The following is a 21,772-nucleotide window of genomic DNA, read 5'->3' on the forward strand; positions in this document are numbered from 1 at the left end:
AATGGACAGGGCACTTGAGGCAGAACAGAGGCAGGAAGAGGAGGACTTCCTTGCCTCTCAAGGCCCCCTTTATCCAGACAGTGTTCCTGCTGTGCCACCCATCACACAGGAAGAGGGTGAGGAGGAGGAAGAGGAGGAGGAGGATGATTGTGTCAGCATGGAGGTGGAGGCTGGCACTCAGCATCAGCAGCAGCAGTCTTATAGGGATGATTTACAGTCCCAAGAAACACGTGGACTTGTACGTGGCTGGGAGGAGGTAGCTGCGGATCATGTTGTCCTTAGTGACCCAGAGGACTCCGGACCGAATGCCTCAGCTAACCTACGCTGCATGGCCTCCCTGATCCTGCAAAGCCTGCGGAAGGATCCTCGTATTCTTCGGATCAAGGAGAGGGACCATTACTGGCTGGCCACTCTCCTTGATCCACGGTACAAGGGTAAGGTTGCCGACCTTATCTTGCCATCGCAGAGGGAGCAGAGGATGAGACATCTCCGGGAGGCCTTGCAGAAAGCTCTGTGCAACGCGTTCCCAGAGACTGGGAGGTCACAAACTCCTGGTCCTGGACAACGTGTTGCTGAGGCATCAGTCAGAAGGAGCGGTGGAGAAGGTGGCCGTCTGACTGATGCTTTCAGACAATTTTTTAGTCCGCAGCCCCAAGGTATGATTGGTTCCAGCACCCATCGCCAGCGTCTAATTTACATGGTGCAGGAATACCTAGGGGCAAGGTCAGACTTGGACACCTTTCCCACTGAAAATCCTCTGGCTTACTGGGTCTTGAGGATGGATCACTGGCCAGAGCTTGCACAGTATGCAATTGAGCTACTGGCCTGTCCTGCATCCAGCGTTCTTTCGGAACGCACCTTCAGTGCTGCTGGTGGCTTTGTTACCGATCACAGGGTGCGCCTGTCCACCGAATCAGTTGATCGACTGACCTTCATCAAGATGAATCAGTCTTGGATCACCCACAGCTACCAAGCACCTGAAGCTGATGTAACCGAATAATTTTTTTTGAAATACCACATCCCTTCAAGACTGCCTATGCTGATGCTGAGTGACTGTCCTGTTATGTTGATTGTCTATCCTCTTCCTCCTCCGCTGATATGTTGGAAGAACATTTTTGGTTCTGGGTGATGCCAGCAGCCCAATTTTTCTGCCCCTGTTTAACAGGGGCGTTTAAGTACAATTTTTGATGCAATGCTTTGCAGCAGGGCTAATTCCTGCAAAAAAACTAGAGTGTATGGCAGAGGTTGCAGTGTGATGGCACCAGTGCCTAAGGCCCAATTTTTCTGCCCCTGTTTAACAGGGGCGTTTAAGTACAATTTTTGATGCAATGCTTTGCAGCAGGGCTAATTCCTGCAAAAAAACTAGAGTGTATGGCAGAGGTTGCAGTGTGATGGCACCAGTGCCTAAGGCCCAATTTTTCTGCCCCTGTTTAACAGGGGCGTTTAAGTACAATTTTTGATGCAATGCTTTGCAGCAGGGCTAATTCCTGCAAAAAAACTAGAGTGTATGGCAGAGGTTGCAGTGTGATGGCACCAGTGCCTAAGGCCCAATTTTTCTGCCCCTGTTTAACAGGGGCGTTTAAGTACAATTTTTGATGCAATGCTTTGCAGCAAGGCTAATTCCTGCAAAAAAACTAGAGTGTATGGCAGAGGTTGCAGTGTGATGGCACCAGTGCCTAAGGCCCAATTTTTCTGCCCCTGTTTAACAGGGGCGTTTAAGTACAATTTTTCATGCAATGCTTTGCAGCAGGGCTAATTCCTGCAATAAAACTATAGTGTATGGCAGAGGTTGCAGTGTGATGGCACCAGTGCCTAAGGCCCAATTTTTCTGCCCCTGTTTAACAGGGACATGTAATTACAATTCTTGATATAATATTTCACAGGAGGGCCCCTTCCTGTGCCCACCCAGAGTAACTGTGAGGACTTATAGTGTTGTGGCACCAGCACCACAACCACCAAAGGTCAATTTTTCTACCACTGTTCAACAATGGCATGTAATTACAATTCTTGATATAATCGTTCACAGCAGGGCGCTCCAGCGCCCACCAAGAGTCACTTTGAGGGCTTACAATGTTGTTGCAAAACCAACACCTTGTTCCGCCATTTCTGCAGAGCATATAGGGCAGGCCCCTACTTTCAAACATCCAACTTACAAACATCTCCTACTTGCAAACGGAAGGAGACAACAGCAAGTGAGATGAAAAAAGATGGACGACAAAACAAATTATACAGGGGTGATAACCCTTCCCTATGTTTTCCAAAAAGCTTAAAAATATTTTTTTTGACTGGAGCTACACTTTAAAAATGTACCAGTTGAAAATTACAAACAGATTCAACTTAACACAACAAACCTACACAGTCCCAGTCTTGTTTGCACCGCCTGTATACTGCTGTTCTGAGTATATAGGGCCTGGGGGCCACACGCATTTCCTTTTTTTAATATGGGTACAGGGTTCCCCTTAATATGCGTACAAGACCCAAATAGGCTGGTAATGGGCAGGGAGGGCTACCCATGCCATTTTTCTGAATGATTTTCAACCATATTGCAGGAACCAGATATAACATTAAAACCGCAAGCAGTTTTAAATGGTGTTATTTCCGCTTAATGTCATTTTGTGCAGGGACTGTTCTAAACACGGGAAACACGTGGCACTTCACAGGCATACTACAGACACCCACCAGGCACCATATTTAAAGGAATATTTCACTTTTTTTTTTTCACTTTAATCGTCATTAAAATCAGTACTCCCACCAAAACGGTAGTTTTTAAAACTTTTTTTTGCAGGGACCCATGTCCCCTGAGGCAGGAGGCAGGTCGCCAAACCCTTTTTAGGACACTATCTTGCATATTAGCCGTTAAAATTAGCACTTTCCAATTCGAACGTTCGAGTCCCATAGACTTCAATGGGGTTCTAACGTTCGTACCGAACGCGGGGGTCGTTCGCAAGTTCTGGTGCGAACCGAACCGGGGGGTGTTCGGCTCATCCCTACGCACCGGGGACGATTGTTTTCTCTGAATAGAAGATTGGCACTTTCTGCACTAGTCACTTTATTTTGTGTCACTGCTACCTAAGACATTATTACATGGGACATATTTAGTGATCCTAGGACACGCCTTTTGAAAGTTTTTTCCACGTGCAATGATGTTGGCATAATAATTTTTGAATGAATTTCTGTGTTATTGTTATGTGCAATTCCTATTAATTTGGCACAGTAATGTCTGCATGCATTTTACACATCAATTATTACTATTTTTAATTAATCGCATAATGCTCAAATAATATTTCAGCACTGAGTTACAGTTTTTGTTTTGCACATAGATCACCAATTAGTGTTATATTATACATTTTTTCACAGACAGGCTATAATACGCCAGGTACAGATTCCAGTCCGCTGGACCAAGTCCGTCGAAAAGTCTGGTCGTGTGTACGCAGCATTACAGGAACACCATTCCAGGGGGAAGTTTTTATAAAGTTCTAGTTCTTGTGAAGCTGGCTCCAAAACGTAGCATCATAATTAATTCTAGATCTGATTTTTAATGCAATTCTGTCCTTTATTATCATTGCAGTTGAGGCTCTTAACTTGTAATTAGCGCTACGCAGCACCGTTGAGTTTTTAAAGGAGGGAGGAATACTCTTCTAATTGAATTTCTGTGATGAAAGTAGTAGCGGACCGTGCGCTCTCAAAGGAATAATTACTTTCGCCCGGAGAAGTCTGAAGTAGAGCTAACTTTAAAAGCGGGATTACGGGAAAGCTGGTTGTCCATGAGACCTCAATGCAGGGCTTACATGGAAAAGCGTGGCAGATTTTTCATAGTCTGATCGGTAGCTAAACTTGAAGCAATCATGCCCATTTCTAACTGAGCATACCTACAGTAAAGACTGCCTGTCAAAATCACTGATCAAGAGATTTCAGCTGCTGAAGTTACAGTACCTTGAAAAAGTATTCATACCCCTTGAAATTTTCCACATTTTGTCATGTTACAACTAAAAACTTACATTTATTTTACTGGGATTTTATGTGATAGACCAGGGATATGCGGACCTCCAGCTGTTGCAGAGCTACAAGTCCCATGAGGCATAGCAAGACTCTGACAGCCACAAGCATGACACTAGAGGCAGAGGCATGATGGGACTTGTAGTTTTGCAACAGCTGGAGGTCCGCTAATTGCATATCACTGTGATAGACCAACACAAAGTGGCTGATAATTGTTAAAGTGGTTGTAAACCACAGATGTTACAATAAAAACCCCAAAAAACTGCAAGGCAGTTGCATAATGTGCTAGTACAGTATGCATCGCATACTAGCACATAAGAAATACTCACCTTGGAACAAAGCCCTCCAGCACTGTAATGTCACCGCTGAGAGGACTGATATGTTCCCCCCCGGGTCTTTCCTCTGGGTTCGCACTCTCCGGCTATGTGATTGGCCGAAGTCACATCGATGTCACTCCTGCGTGAGCCCCTTGGTCCCGGCATGAAGCTCTGAAGTTCCGGCAAGGTATGCCGGACCTTCAGAACACATGCGCCAGTGATGTCACTGGGTGAATACCTCCTAAACGGTGCACGTTTAGGAGATATTCATTTTACCTACAGGTAAACCTTATTATAGACTTACCTGTAGGTAAAAATTACCAAACTGGGTTTACAACTGCTTTAAGTGGAAGAAAAATGATAAATAGTTTTCAACATTTTCTACAAATAAATATCTGAAAAGTGTGGCGTGCATTTGTATTCAGCCCCTTTACTCTGTTTTGAACATCTCACAGAGCACTGTTCAATCCATCATCGGAAAATGTAAACCGTATGGCACAACTACAAACCTACCAAGACTTGGCTATCCACCTAAACTGACAGGCCGGGCAATGAGAGCATTAATCAGAGAAGCAGCCAAGTGGCCCATGGTAACTCTGGAGGAGCTGCAGAGATCCACAGCTCAGGTAGGAGAATCTGTCCACAGGACAACTATTAGTTGTGCTCTCCACAAATCTGACCTTTATGGAAGAGTGGCAAGAAGAAACCCATAAGAAGTCCTGTTTGCAGTTTGCGAGAAGCTATGTGGGGGACACAGCAAACAGGTGGAAGAAGGTGCTCTGGTCAGATGAGACCAAAATTGAAAGTTTTGGCCTAAAAGCAAAACGTTATGTGTGGCGAAAACCTAACACTGCACATCACCCTGACCACACTATCCCCATTGTGAAACATGGTGGTGGCAGCATCATGTTGCGGGGCTGCTTTTTTTCAGCAGGGACAAGCAAGCTGGTCAGAGTTGATGGGAAGATGGATGAAGCCAAATACAGGGCAATCTTAGAAGAAAACCTGTTAGAGTCTGCAAAAGACTTGAGACTGGGGCGGAGGTTCACCTTCCAGCAGGACAACAACCCTAAACATACAGCCAGAGCTACAATGGAATGGTTTAGATAAAAGCATATTCATGTGTTAGGATAGCCCAGTCAAAGTCCAGACCTAAATCCAATTGAGAATCTGTGGCAAGACTTGAAAATTGCTGTTCACAGACACTCTCCATCCATTCTGACAGAGCTTGGGCTATTTTGCAAAGAAGAATGGGTAATAATATTACTCTCTAGATGTGCAAAGCTGGTAGCGACATCCCCAAAAAAACTTTCGAAATGTGGTTCTACAAAGTATTGACTCGGGGGGCTGAATACAAATGCACGCCACACTTTTCACATATTTATTCGTAAAAAAATTGGAAAACCATTTATCATTTTCCTTCCACTTCACAATTATGTGCCACTTTGTGTTGGTCTATCACATAAAATCCCAATAAAATCCATTCAAGTTTTTGGTTGTAACATGACAAAATGTGGAAAATTTTGAAGGGGTATGACCACTTTTTCAAGGCACTGTATATTCAAAACTTTAAAAAAAAACTTAAAAAGCCAAATCTTTCCCACCTTCTGAGGCCCCCTACTGGGCTTTTAGTGCAACAAGCAATGTGACTGACCAATAGGAAGACTCAGGAGCTGGGAAAGATGGGCCATAGGTCATATGAGCAAAAATAAGCCAGATGGCCGCACTCCAAATTGATACCTATTTTGTAACATAGTCCACAAAAAAATCTGAACTAAATGTACAACAGCTGACGCGTTTCGCACCACTATAGCTGGTGCTTAATCATAGCCAAGCAACAAGTGAATAACAATGATATATATATATATATATATATATATATATACGGGTAGCAAAATTTGATTATCATACATGTAAATGCCCACACACTTATTTTGAAACTACCACCTTGAGTGGTTTATCGTTTATCAATGGGGCATAAGTCAGGTTATACAGGAAAATTCAGGATTTGTATATAACTTCAGCTGCTTCTGTCTGTGGATATAATAATGTTTTGAAATTAGGTACTGTACATTCAAATCATAATATACCCCTATATGTAATGAAAGGATTGCTAGGATTTAGGAAACGAAATAACTAAAACACAGTCCCAAAGTAAAATATACAAGTGATGAAAGTTAGCCAGTAGGTTCTCATATAGGTGTAAAGACCAAACACCAAAGAGAGATCCCTCCTCCGATAATTATACACCCAAGGTGAGCATGTAGTCTCTTTACCGACTTTTATGACCACTAAAACGGTCTCACCAAGCCCAGGGAATTCGGTCTCCCAAAAACCAATATGGATGTCTGAGGCTGCTAGACCCGTATCACTCAAAGATATAAACACAGAAGGCTCCCCTAGTGTAGTATTTAAGTAAAAATGTAATAAGCTTAAATTAATTGCACTTACAGGATGAATGCGTGGTATGCCAAAATAGCGGCGTCTCCTCAAACTTCCTATGCTTGCTGATTGCCACAACCATCGACCTCCGAAGAGGAAAACTTGATGAAGTCAGTGTCACAGGCTCCACCCTACGCGTTTTGTCACTATAGGATGACGTCTGGGGATTGGCCGTGGTGTGACTCTGCCTTCGTTTTTATTTTTAGTCTTTTTTCACTTTCATTATTTATTTATTTTCCTTATTCGTTACTTTGGAGATTTAACTCATACCAGCGCTGCACCTACACCTTTTCCAAGAATATATATTGTCCTAAATTGATAAATAAATTTGTTTTGTTTTTTAAATTTTTTTGGATATGTATTATAGCAGAAAGCAAAAATAAAAAATATTGTTTTTTTGTTTATAGCGCAAAAAATAGGTGATCAAATACCACCAAAAGAAAGCTCTATTTTTGGGAAAAAAGAACATACATTTTATTTGGGTACAGCTTTGCAGGACTGCACAATTGTCAGTTAAAGCAACGCAGTGCCAAATCGTAAAAAATGGTCTGGTGAGGAAGTGGGTAAATCCTTCCGGAGCTGAAGTGGTTAACAATCTTTTCAAAGCGGTTCTTCACCCTAAAGGGGAAGTTCCGCTAATCTGATCCCTCCCCCCCTCCGGTGCCACAATCGGCACCTTTCAGGGGGGAGAGGGGTGCAGTTACCTGGATAATCCGGGCAGACCGCCGCAGACCCCCGCAGACGCCCCCCCCCCCGTTGTGTTCTGGGAAACACACAGTTCCCAGGACACAGTGGGGGATCTGAAGAGACGCGCAGCGAGACTCGCGCATGCGCAGTAGGGAACCGGGCAGTGAAGCCGCCATGCTTCACTTCCCGATTCCCTGACAGAGGATGGCGGCGGTGGCAGCAGCGTGACGAGCGATCGCTCATCATCTGCCGCTGACATCGCTGGACCCCGGGACAGGTAAGTGTGATTTTATTAAAAGTCAGCAGCTGTAATATTAGTAGCTGCTGGCTTTTAATATTTGTTTTTTAGGCGCAGAACCACTTTAAGTAGATTCCTACTTGTTTCTGTTCTGAAATAAAAGCTATTTGTCCTTTCAAACTGGATTCCTGAATGAAAACGTCTGTACTCACTATAATCACCTGGGGCGCTTTCATTGTTCTAACAAGGAAAGTTGCAGTGTCTGCATCCTTTTAGAAGTATTTAAACATTAGGTATTATCTTACCAATAATGAAATTCCAATTGCAGGGATGCTTAAGCCCTTGGAGACAGTGCCCCCTGGCTCTTTAAGGGGTTTAGGATGCTGGGAGGCTGGGCGGGGTTTATGATCATGTGACTGCTGGGATTGGCTGGTGGTCACATGATCGGGAGCTTCTAAGGCCATCAAGACCAATACAAGGTCTCTGACCCTGCTTAGGACACTGGGATGCAGAGGAACAGTCTACTTCTGGAGCATAGAGGAGCATTCTCTATCAGGGGAGCATCAGGACCCCCGTGAGTCCGGTCGCGGGTCCCGCGGACTCGATCGCCGCGGGCATACCCGCGATCGTCTCACGGGCAGCTGAATGAGGAGATGCCGTTGTAAGCAGCATCTCCCCGTTCTGCCAAGCAACATGTGACGCTGATCTCTGCTCCATGTGATTGGAGCAGAGATCAGTGTACACTAAAACAAAGCCCAGCCCCCAACAGTTAGTAACACGCACCTAGGAACACTTAACCCCTACACTGCCACCCACTGGTTAACCCCTTCACTGCCAGTGTCATTTACACAGGAATCAATGCATTTGTATAGCAGTGATTGCTGTATAAATGCCAATGTTCCAAAAAATGTGTCAAAATTGTCCGATGTGTCCGCCATAATGTCGCAGTCACAATAAAAATCGCTGATCGCCGCCATTACTAGTAAAAAATAAATTATTAATAAAAATGCCATAAAACTATCCCCTATTTTGTAAACGCTATAACTTTTACGCAAACCAATCAATCGCTTATTGCGTTTTTTTTTAACCAAAAATAGGTAGAAGAATACGTATCGGCCTAAATTGAGGGAAAAAATGTTTTTTTATATATTTTTGGGGGATATTTATTATAACAAATTAAAAAATAATGTGTTTTTTTTCAAAATTGTCACTCTATTTTTGTTTATAGCGCAAAAAATAAAAACCGCAGAGGTGATCAAATACCACCAAAAGAAAGCTCTATTTGTGGGAAAAAAGGACGTCAATTTTGTTTGGTAGCCACGTCGCATGACCGCGCAATTGTCAGTTAAAGCGACGCAGTGACGAATTGCAAAAAGTGGTCCGGTCTTAAGCCAGCAAAATGATCCAGTCTGAAAGTGGTTAAAGTGGTTGTATACTCTTTTTTGTAACTTTTACCTACAGGAAAGCCTATAATAAGGCTTACCTGTAGGTAAAAAAAATATCTCCTAAACCTGTACGGTTTAGGAGATATTCCCCTCGGTATGCGCCGCTGACTGCAGCGGCGCATGCGCACGAGGGGATTCTCGGCCTGAAAATCCGGCAGTGGCCGGCGGCCGGAAAGAAATCTCCCGCGTGCATGCGCGGGAGTGACGATATCGCGGCTCCGGCCACTCACAGCGCCGGAGCCGAGATACCCGGAAGAAACACCGAGGGAGCATGTCAGCTCCCTCGGCGTGGATCGTGCCAGATGTCGGGGCCTCGTTCTAAGGTAAGTATTTCATAATGAGCTAGTATGCGGCGCATACTAGCTCATTATGCCTTTTGCTTTGCAGGTGTTAAAAAAAAAATAAAAAATAGCGGGTTTACTACCGCTTTAAGTATACACTATAGCAGTGATGGCAAACCTTGGCACCCCAGATGTTTTGGAACTACATTTCCCATGATGCTCATTGCACTCTGCAGTGTTGTTGAGCATCATGGGAAATGTAGTTCCAAAACATCTGGGGTGCCAAGGTTCGCCATCACTGCACTATAGGATAACAGACCTGGAACACCTTTGAGGGCTCCAAAGAGAATAGTAATGCAGCATCCCGGTGACCATGGGTTGTTGTTGATGACTCATGTTGATGACCCAACAGGGCCCCCAGCTACATCACCAACTTCATCTGCATGTTGTTGATGACTCATGTTGATGACCCAACAGGGCCCCCAGCTACATCACCAACTTCATCTGCAGCTATCGCCCAAATTGTCCTCTCCGCTCCTCCCTGCACAAATTTTCTTCCCCCCAACACAAATCCCCCTAAATCACCTCTCCTAGCACACCCCACAAATTTCCCTCCTAAAACAATTCTTACCCCCTGCCACCCCCTCCCAACACAATTTTCCCCCACACCAATATCCTTGGAGCCCCCACACCTCACATGATACCACAGTGCTGCCCCTTCTGCCCACCCCTTGCCCCGACCCCTACTGTACACCACGGTAATATCTGACCTGGATATACCACACATCCTACAACTTCATCAGTCCAAAATTGCCCACATGTGTTTTAATTAATCTTAGCTCCAGTTGGAATTTGAAAAATGTTCCTTAGCATACAATGATACAGAGTGGACGTTATTGGTTAAAATTCAGCAGAATAATGCGATTGTTCAGGTGGAGTAAATTTCCTATCTTCTGCATTGACAACCTTTACCTAGGGATTGTATTAAACAGAAGTCCAACACATCGACAAGGAGGTTACCTGGTCAATAATGCGATGCACAGCGACTTCCCGCACACTACCTGTGTATCTGTGTTTGTAGATAGGAAATGTTGTTTACCTATTGGATGTGTGAGGATTAGGTCCGACTTTCACTGTTTACACGTGAATTAAATTTCATGGAATTTACTTCTCAGTATTAAGACTTCTGGAGGCTTGAAGGAAATCGGCTGATAGGAATGGCGGTTGAAGTGCAGAGAAGCGACAACTAAATTACTCGTCTTTTGTTAGGTCTCCGGAAGCCAAGAACACCAGTCAGACAAACTCCCGTGTGCTCAGCTTTACTACACTGCAAAAAAATAAAATCATAATAAACGTAGACGTCTTAAAGGGAAGCTGTGGCCTTTCATAGTGACCCTCATCCATAGAGGTGGCACCTCCAGGTCTACGTTTTCATCCCTAGATCATCTGCCCTGAATCCCAGGATTCCCATAACCCAGGAGGCAAAAAGACCACCAAAGACCACCGTTTCTTGGAATTAATGGGACACAGTTGCAGCACCAGAAGTGAGGCTAGTAGTATATTAGTAGTATATTGTACATCCTTATGTTCCAGAATAAGGAATAACAATTTATACGGTCCTGACATACAGTGCCTCGAAAAGTATTCATACCCCTTGAAATGTTCTACGTTTTGTCATGTTACAACCAAAAACGTAAATGCATTTTATTGGGATTTTATGTGATAGATCAGGGATCTGCAATTAGCGGACCTCCAGCTGTTTCAAAACTACAAGTCCCATCATGCCTCTGCCTCTGGGTGTTATGCTTGTGGCTGTCAGAGTCTTGCTGTTCCTCATGGGATTTGTAGTTCTACAACAGCTGGAGGTCCGCTAATTGCATATCCCTGTGATAGACCAACACAAAGTGGCTCATAATTGTGAAGTGGAAGGAAAATGATAAATGGTTTTCAAAATGTTTACAAATAAATATGTGAAAAGTTTGGTGTGCATTTGTATTCAGCCCCCTTTAGGCTGCTTTCACACTGGGGCGGTGCGGGCGTCGGCGGTAAAGCGCCGCTATTTTTAGCGGCGCTTTACCGTCGTTTTAGCGGCTGTCTGCGGGCGCTAGCGGGGTGGTTTTAACCCCCGCTAGCGGCCGAAAAAGGGTTAAACCCGCCCGCAAAGCGCCGCTGCAGCGGCGCTTTCCCGGCGGTATTGCCGCGCTGTCCCATTGATTTCAATGGGTAGGAGCGGTTTAGGAGCGGTGAATACACCGCTCCAAAGATGCGGCTAGCAGGACTTTTTTCACTGTCCTGCCAGCGCGCCGCCCCAGTGTGAAAGCCCTCCGGCTTTCACACTGGAGTGAAAGGGGCCGATTTTTTTCAGGCGCTACACAGGCGCTATTTTTAGCGCTGTAACGCCTGAATACCGCCCCAGTGTGAAAGCAGCCTTACTCTGATACCCCTAACTAAAATCTAGTGGAACCAACTGCCTTCAGAAGTCACCTAATTAGTATATAGAGTCCGCTCGTGTGTAATTTAATCTCAGTATAAATACAGCTGTTTTGTGAAGCCCTCAGAGGTTTGTTGGAGAACCTTAGTGCACAAACAGCATCATGAAGGCCAAGGAACACACCAGACAGGTCAGGGATGAAGTTGTGGAGAAGTTTAAAGCAGGGTTAGGTTATAAAAAAATATCCCAAGCTTTGAACAACTCACGGAGCACTGTTCAATCCATCATCCGGAAATAGAAAGAGTATGGCACAACTGCAAACCTACCAAGACATGGCCGTCCACCTAAACTGACAGACCGGGCAAGGAGAGCATTAATCAGAGAAGCAGCCAAGGGGCCCATGGTAACTCTGGTGGAGTTGATTAAGGGGGGCTGAATACAAATGCACAACACACTTTTTAGATATTTATTTGTTAAAATTTTGAAAACCATATATCATTTTCCTGGTCTATCACATAAAATCCCAATAAAATACATTTACATTTTTGGTTGTTACATGACAAAACGTGGAAAATTTCAAGGCACTGTAAATGTGTGACTCCAACCACAGTGACAAACGCTCCTACTCACCAGATGTCTTCACCCCAAAAGCAAAGAGTTCAGACAAGCTTTGTTAATAATAATCATAAAGATTACATCACCAAAAAGAAAAATTCACACTCACCAGATAGCCAGCCATGTATTGTAGATCTTACAATTGCTTTATGATCTTAGTGTGATTGTAAATGATCACCCTGTAAAACAACCCATTCAGTTTTAAATAGAAATGAAAGGCAAACATTTTTGTATAGTTATAAAAATAAAAAATAAAAACGTTATTTCCCTTTTTTATAAGGTATCACATTCTCAGTTGCAACAGAGCTTGGGGGGAGGAGAATCAGCAGCACACTGAGCTTCCCAGAGAATGGCTGTGCAGCGGGGGGCAGGTCAGGACAAGTCTGATCATTGGAGGATAGTACACTGGGTTCCCAGCTTAGCTAGAGAACTGACCACACTCTCCTGCTTAGTGTGGTCAGTTTTTATTAGGAAAGCAAGGGGACTAGCAGGAACACCAGGGATTTCACACAACGAAAGCAATACAAAGGGAACAGGATGATTTCTCATACAAGTACATGGTACAGCAGCCACATATCAAGAATATGAAGTGTTTGAGTAACAAATGCTTTAATTCAGGCAGCTCTCCTCCCATGGTTAGTTCGTATCCCAGAACTCCAGTGACAGGTTCTATGACAAGAAGCCTCGATCTCTTTGGGTACAGGGAACAAGCTCTCCCCTAAAAAATAAATCACATAAGAAGAGAGGGCGCTCTCAATTTATATAATTAAAGAATATGTAAACCCAACACTTCATATTCCTGATATGTGCCCACTGTACCATGTACTTGTATGAGAAAGTCTCCTATTCCTTCATCACACATCCATCCCAGTCTGGTCATTTTTCCTCTTTGCATTCAGCCTGCCTGTACACCATTAGTGAGCTGCCCTGCATAGCTTATCATGGGCAAGATCAGGGTACTGCTGGTACAATGCATGCGGTTTGCGGCGTGCTAATACTGCGATCACGGGGTTACAGCAGGAGGTGAGAAGGTGATACACCTCACTGCCTGTCAATAATTCTTTAGAGACCAAAGTTTGTGTAAATCAGCCCTTGTATATCTATCAGAAACATGTACATGAATTTATCACAAAGATGCGCCAGAGTAGCCATGAATTACTAGTGGTGCACCGAAAACGTAAATTCTGTACCGAACCCGAAAATGTAGGATGTACTGGGTCGAAAAACCGAAACCAAAATGGACAGTTTAAATTTTTTTTAATTTAAATTGAATTATTGTGGCTGCCATTTTTGCTTTGAAGTCAATGGGACACGAATTTACATTGAAGTCAGTAGGAGGGGGGTTTTTGCATTGAAGTCAATGGATGTGATTTTGCTTTGAAGTCAATAGGATGCAATATTACATTGAAGTCATTAGGAGCTGCTTTTGCATTGAAGTCAATGAACGTGATTTTGCCATTGAAGTCAGTAGGGGGAGTTTAAGCATTGACATCAATGGGACGTGATTTTTTTTTTATTAAAGTCAAGGGATGCCATTTTGCATTGAAATTAATAAGGGGCATTTTTGCATTGTAGACCATGGAATGCGATTTGGCATTGGGGTCAATAGGGGGCTTTTTTTGCAATGAAGTCAATGAACATGATTTTTGCATTGAAGTCAATAGATGTGATTTTGCATTGGAGTCAATGGGATGCAATTTTGCATTAAAGTCAATAGGGGGCGTTTATTTCTTTGAAGTCAGTGGACGCGATTTTGTATTGAATCAACAGGTCGCAGCATGCCATTATTTTTTTATTTATTTTTCCTATCGACAAAAAGCCAATGATGTTTTTTTCAACCAATGTATCAAGTACATTCCTATTAATAATTCTTTTCAGTTGAGTTTTAGTAACAGATTGATACAAACTCTAAGTGGGTCACACCAAGCAGGGAGGGCCACTTGTTAAACAATTACAATCATACCATTGACAACCAATAGACAACAAATAATGTACTGCAATAAAAGAAGTCAAGCAGAAGGAAAAAGCTACGTCCTCCCCCTTGTTCCCAGCCTGAGGGGGGTACGAGGAGGATTCTTGAGTACGTAATTGCTCAATCAGAGGAGGAGGTTGGGGGGCCGAAGCCGCAGCAGTCGAGGGATTATCAAGCCACATTGCCCAGATATTCGTAAACCTTTTAGCACAACCTCTGTTCTCGTAAGTATCCTAATATAATGGCAGACTGGAGTTTACCAACATTTCAGGAACACGATGGATGGTGGATCTGATTTTTTATTTCCAGCACATAGCGACAGCGTTTGTAGCGACATCGCTCTTATTAACGTCCAGTTCTCTTATCTCCTGGTATGGCATATTTATTCATGAATTTGTCGCAGCCATAGCGACATATTAGGCCATTGATGCAAATGAAAATTTTAGAAATTTGCCGCATGTGTTGCAAATTCAAGTGTGCAATGCAACTGTTGCATGCCTTTTATGAATTTGGCGCAAGGGTTCCCTACACAGCCATAACGCCAAAATTGTGTTGCAGACGTTTATTGGGGGGGGGGGGGGGTGACAGTTATTTTCAGCTGAACATGATTTGCAAATGACAGGCTCAGGGCTGAAATGAAAGATCCTTGTCATTAGGGTAAAGCTTTGTGAATTGAGCCTGAGGGCTCCCATGAGATCCGTCACCGCAGCCAGGAAAGTTTGATAACTTGGGAGGAGCCTAAAGAATGCAAGACGCACCTCAGCGCACCAGCACTACTTTTAATAATGCAGAGCAACATAAAAAATGGCGCAGGTGTGCGTTGTAGTGCTCTGATCATCAGTGCCCTGACTACAGGAAAGACCCAGCAGTTCCCATAAGTGTGACCAATCAGTGCCCACAAGTGCTACCGATCAGTGCCCATAAGTGATGCCAGTCAGTGCTGCCCATCAATGTCCATCAGTGCCTCCCATCAGTGCTGCCCATCAGTGCCGCCCATCAGTGCTGCCTATCTGTGCCGCCTATCAGTGCCTACCAGTGCTGCCCACTACTGCCACCTATCAGTGCCCACCAGTGCCACTTATTGGTGCCACCTATCAGTGCGCATCAGTGCGGCATATTAGTGCCTCCTCATCAATGCCCATAAGTGCCACCTCACCCCCATCAGTGCAGCCTATCAGTGCCCATCAGTGCAGCCTCATCAGCGCACATAAGTGAAGGAGAAAAATTACTTATTTACAAAATTTACAGAAACTAAGAAAAAAAAAATTTCTTCAAAATTGTAGGTCTTTTTTCTTTTCTTTTAGTAAAAAACAAAAATCCCAGCAGTGATTAAATACCACCAAAAGAAAGCTCTATATGTGTGAAGAAAATGATAAAAAAATGTATTTGTGTACAGTTGCATGACCACGCAATTGTCATTCAAAGAGCAACAGCGCTGAAAGCTAAGAAATGGCCTGGGCATGAAGGGGGTCTAAGTGCCTGGTATTGAGGGGGACACTTGATGACAATACTGCTGTGTGATGTTTCTGCAGAACAAACAGCATTGTCACCCTGTGACAGGAAATAACAAAAGATCTACTGGTAGGATCAACAGATACTAAGCCCTTGTACACATGGTCGGAAATTCCGACCACAAAATCCATCTGATTTTTTCCGACGGATTTTGTCCGAAACTGGTGTTGCATACACACGGTCGAACAAAGTTGTCGGAAAATCTGACCGTTCGGAACATGATGACGTTCGTTCGTTACAACGAAAATACGTTCAGGCTAGTAGCCAATAGCTTTGGTGTCGTAATTTGATTTGACCATGCGTGGCACTTTGTCCGATCGGAGTACTCTACAAACGATCAGACAAAGTCCGATCAGATCATGTTGTCGGAAAATTTTATATCCAGATCTCAAACTTTGTTGGTCGGACATTCCGATGGAAAAAGCCTGATGGAGCCCACACACGGTCGGATTATCTGACAACGCGGTCCGATCGGACATTTTCCGTCGGAAATTCCGACCGTTTGTACAAGGGCTAAGACTATGTGACGGAGGAACACATAAAAACAAAAATTGATGTGTTATGTTATGTGCGTGTTAGGAATGCATGCAAAATCACACACTTTCCCAAAAATGCACAAAAACACACGCGTGGCAGTGCTATTAATTGTTAATAGCACCCCCATGTAAATGCTAACGCCTGCCAAAATGCGTGAAGCGGCACAATTTTGCACATAGTGTCAGGGATTTCTTTTGTTGTGTGTAATAAATGAGCTGCCTCACATGCAACTTGTGGGAAAGTGTGGGAAAACAAGCAGAAAGGCTTGCACGGACGAACTGTGGCATATACTGTGTAATTTTTAGTTCCACTTTAGTCAGAACAAGCAAGGCTGCTTTATTACACATAGAATACAAACTGAGCAGACACTGATGAGTAAGGAAGCAGCAGCTATGGTTGGGCCCACCAACCTCATAGACCATTGGAGATTTGCCTCCACTGCACCGTCATAGTTAAAGCCAGCAAACATGTCATTGGAGGAAATCAAATCAAGCGTGTGCTTTTACAGGGCAGCTTAATGGCTTAGTGGTCTGCCTTACTGCACTGAGGCTTTTGGTTTAAAGCTGTATTAAAACCAAAAATTTAATAAATTGCAGCTTACCAATCATTGTATGTGGTGGCTGCATTCGTTTTCTTTTCTTCTGCTTTTTTCCCTCTGTTTTTTTAAACTATCGATGCCCCCCCCCCACTGAAACAACTGCCTGTGGAAGAGAATTCCACACCCTTAACGCTCTTACAGTAAAGAACCCTCTACGCAGTTTAAGGTTAAACCTCTTTTCTTCTAATTTTACTGAATGCGTGTCTTATTAAACTCCCTTTCGCGTAAATGTTTTATCACTATTGTGGGGTCACCAGTACGGTATTTGTACATTGAAATCATATCCCCTCTCAAGCATCTCTTCTCCAGAGAGAATAAGTTCAGTGTTTGTAATCTTTCCTCATAACTAATATCCTCCAGACCCTTATTTAGTTTTGTTGCCCTTCTTTTTACTCGCTGCATTTCCAGCACATCCTTCCTGAGGACTGGTGCCCAGAACTGGACAGCATTTTCTAGGTGCGACCGGATCAGAGTCTTGTAGAGCGGGAGAATTATCATTTTATCTCTGGAATTAATCCCCTTTTTAATGCATTCCAATATTCTGTTTGCTTTGTTAGCAGCAGCTTGGCATTGCATGTCATTGCTGAGCATATCATCTACTAGGACCCCCCAGGTCCTTTTCCATCCTAGATTCCCCCAGAGGTTCTCCCCCCCAGTGTATAGATTGCATTCATATTTTTTCCACCCAAATGCATTATTTTACATTTTTCTACATTAAACCTCATTTGCCATGTAGTTGCCCACCCCCTTAATTTGTTCAGATCTTTTTGCAAGGTTTCCACATCCTGTGGAGAAGTTATTGCCCTGCTTAGCGTAGTATCGTCCACAAAAACAGAGATTGAACTATTTACCCCATCCTCCAGGTCGTTTATGAAAAAATTAAATAGCATTTGTCCCAGCACAGAACCCTGGGGGACCTCTCTACGCACCCCGAACCATTCCGAGTACTCCCCATTTATCACCACCCTCTGAACTCGCCCTTGTAGTCAGTTTTCAATCCTTGTACTCACCCTATGGTCCATGTTTATGGGGAACTGTGTCAAATGCTTTTGCAAAGTCCAGATACACCACGTCAACAGGCCTTCCTTTATCTAGATGGCAACTCACCGCCTCATAGGCTTGTGCAATTAGTTTCGTAACGAATCGAAATTCGGCCGAATTTTGCATCTTTCGGACATTCGGATGCATCCGAATGTCCGAATAAAAAAATAACAAATTACAACGAATACGAAAGAAATATAACGAATGAATTTGAATGAATTCGACATGATTCGGTAATTCTTTAACCACTTGCTTACTGGGCACTTAAACCCCCCTCAGTCCCAGACCAATTTTCAGCTTTCAGCGCTGATGCACTTTGAGTGACAATTACGCGGTCATACAACACTGTACCCAAATGAAATTTTTATCATTTTTTTCCCACAAATAGAGCTTTCTTTTGGTGGTATTTAGTTACAGCTCGGAGTTTTATTTTTTGCTAAACAAACAAAAAAAGATGCAAAAAAAAAAAAAAAAAAAAATCATGTTTTAATAGTTTGTTATAAAATTTTGCAAACGGGTCATTTTTCTCCTTCATTGAAGTGCGCTGATTAGGCGGCACTGATAGGCTGCATTGGTGGGCACTGATGGGCTGCATTGGTGGGCACTGATGGGCTGCATTGGTGGGCACTGATAGGCTGCACTGGTGGGCACTAATAGGCATAGTTAAGGCGGCACTAATAGGCACAGATAAGGCGGCACCGATGGGCACAGATAAGGCGGCACTGATGGGCAAAGATGGGCACAGATAAGATGGCACGGATGGGTGGCACGGATAAGTGGCACGGATGGGTGGCACGGATGGGCACTGATAGGTACCACAGATAGATGGGACTGATGGGCACTGATAGGTGGCACTGATAGGTGGCTCTGATAGGTGGCACTGCTGGGCACTGATGGGCGGCACTGCTGGGCACTGATGGGCGGCACTGCTGGGCACTGATGGGCGGCACTGGGGTGCAGCACCTTTGAGGCAGATTTTGGGTGGCACTGCTGGGTGGCACTGTGGGTGGCACTGTGGGCACTGCTGGGTGGCACTGTGGGCACTGCTGGGTGGCACTGTGGGCACTATGGGCACTGCTGGGTGGCACTGACAGGGGGCACTTACTTTATTTCAGGATGGCACTGCGGGTGGCAGGTGGGCACTGGCAGGGGGCAGGTGTCCGTTTGAATTGCTGGCCGTGATCGGGACTGATGTCCCGAACACGGCCGCCGGCGATCGGCTTTTTTTTTTTCTCCTCGCGCTGTCAGCGCGAGGAGGAATACTAGCCGATTACCGGCTCCGTTTTATCACATGATCAGCTGTCATTGGCTGACAGCTGATCACGTGATAAGGGGTCGGGATCGACCCCTTACACGGATCGGTGATCAGGCGAGTCTCACGGACTCGCCGATCACAGAGCGCGCCGCGCGCGCCCCTCAGGGGGCGCGCAGGCCGCTCGTAACCGGGACCACGTCAATAGACGTAGTCCCGGAAATGTGGATCCGCGCTGTTGCCGTCATTTTGCAATAGCGCGGATCCCAAGTGGTTAAAGATCTAATGAAAAAGTTCAGCTCAAAGTAAATCTTATAGTCCAATCAGCTAATTAATTTTGTGCCGGAGGATGGATTACTGGCAAAGTGCATTTCTGAGAACTGAGTTAGAAGGGTGTTGTATTGTATTTGAGCCGAGGAGAAGAGACGTTGTCATTGTGTGTGTTAAAAGATTCAATAAACAAACGACTTTCCAAACTACGAATCATTATCACGAATGTCTATACATACATAAATAGCGAATTTCAACTAATACAAACGAATGAGTTTGACACTCTACGAATAATAACGAATTATCCGAAAACGTATTAACGTAACATAATGAATACAACAGAATGAAATGATGTATTTTACGAATACAACAGAACGAAATGATGTATTTTACGAATGACAACGAACCAAAACTAAACAAAATTTTCCGTTGTGCACAAGTCTACCACCTCATAGAAGGTGAATAGATTGGCTTGGCAAGAACGATTCTTCATGAATCCATGCTGATTACTGCTAATGATACCGTTCTCATTACTAAAATCTTGTATATAGTTCCTTATCATCCAAGAGTTTACATACTATTGATGTTAGACTAACTGGTCTGTAATTCCCAGGGACGTATTTTGGCCCTTTTTTAAATATTGGTGCTACATTGGCTTTTCTCCAATCAGCTGGTACCATTTCAGTCAGTAGACTGTCAGTAAAAATGAGGAACAATGGTTCACAAACGATATGACACAATTTTTAAATTTTTTCAATCAGTCTTTTTCTTTCACAATATCGATATTGGGTATAACTTGCTGGGCATCAACAAGTAGAAAATTGGCCAATCGTTCGAAGAACAGACATTTTCACCCGATTTTCTTATTGTGTATTCCTGCCATTACTTTCCATATCACCAGGTGAAAACAGAAGAAGGAAAGCTTAAAAAGGAAACTAATGTAGCCATCACATCTAATGTCGCGTACACACAATCGGAATTCTCGTTGGAAAAAGCTCTGATGGTTTTCCCATCAGAATTCCGACGGAATTTCACTCAAACTGTCTTGCCTACACACAGTCACACCAAATTCCGACGGTCAATAACACCGTGACATACAACACGTTCAACTACACTATAAAAGGGAAGTTTAATGCTTCCGAGCATGTGTCGAATTGTGTCGAATTGTTTCCGAGCATGCGTTAGAATTTTGCGTGTCGGAATTGCATACACACGATCGAAAAATCAGATAGAAAGGTTTTCTGACGGAAAAATTAAGAACAGGCTCTCAATATAAAGACCGTAGGAAATGCCGACAGAAAAAGACTGATGGGCATATACACGGTCGGAAAATCCAATGAAAAGCTCCCATCGGACTGTTTCCATCGTAAACTCCGGCCGTGTGTACGCGACATTAGAATTGGTAAACTGCAATATAATAAATGTTTGCTTTTGGGATTAATACTGCATTATCTGCATGGAGTTTGCATGTTCTGCTTGTGCATGCATAGGTTTCTTTCCAAAGGCTACCAATAGGTAAATTTTCTCTAGTCAGTGTATGTGAGATAGGGGACCTTAAAGCGGGAGTCCACCGGGACTCCGCGTTTTTTTTTTTTTTTTTAAAAGCCAGCAGCTACAAATACTGCAGCTGCTGACTTTTAAATAGTGACACTTACCTGTCCAGCGCGCCCGCGATGTCGGCACCCGAAGCCGATCGCTCGCTCGGCTGCCGGGTCCCGCCGCCATCTTGGGTATGGGAATCAGGAAATGGAGCCTTTCGGCTTCATTTCCCGGTTCCCTACTGCGCATGCGCGAGCCGCGCGGCGCAATCCGGACGGTCCCCGCTGCCTCTGGGAGCTGTGTGTTTCCCAGCAGGCAGCGGGGCACTTGCTGAAGGGGGCGGGCGCTTGCGGAACGGGGGCGTAACCTACGCCCGTTCCGCAGAGAGCTAGCCCGGAAGTGGGTGCAGTTACCTGGATTATCCAGGTAACTGCACCCCCCTCCCCCCTGAAAGGTGCCGATTGTGGCGCCGGAGGGGGGGGGGATTCCGATGAGCGGAGGTCCATTTTAGGGTGGACCTCCGCTTTAAGGGCAGGAACTAATGTGAATGTACAGCATGTAAAGATCTGCGTAAATTGTCAGCACTATAAAATAGAAAT

At 44.2% G+C, this 21,772-nt stretch overlaps 1 protein-coding gene across 1 annotated transcript in view; it reads left to right on the forward strand.

Annotated features, from left to right (window-relative positions):
* KIAA1217 (KIAA1217 ortholog) overlaps positions 1–21,772 on the forward strand; it is a 954,123-nt gene that overhangs the window by 241,264 nt on the left and 691,087 nt on the right. The window lies entirely within an intron of this gene.

This window comes from Lithobates pipiens, unplaced genomic scaffold, assembly GCF_037356315.1.
Source record: "Lithobates pipiens isolate NorthernLeopardFrog02 unplaced genomic scaffold, aLitPip1_a1.2 Scaffold_19, whole genome shotgun sequence".
In the NCBI taxonomy this organism is placed as follows: domain Eukaryota; kingdom Metazoa; phylum Chordata; class Amphibia; order Anura; family Ranidae; genus Lithobates; species Lithobates pipiens.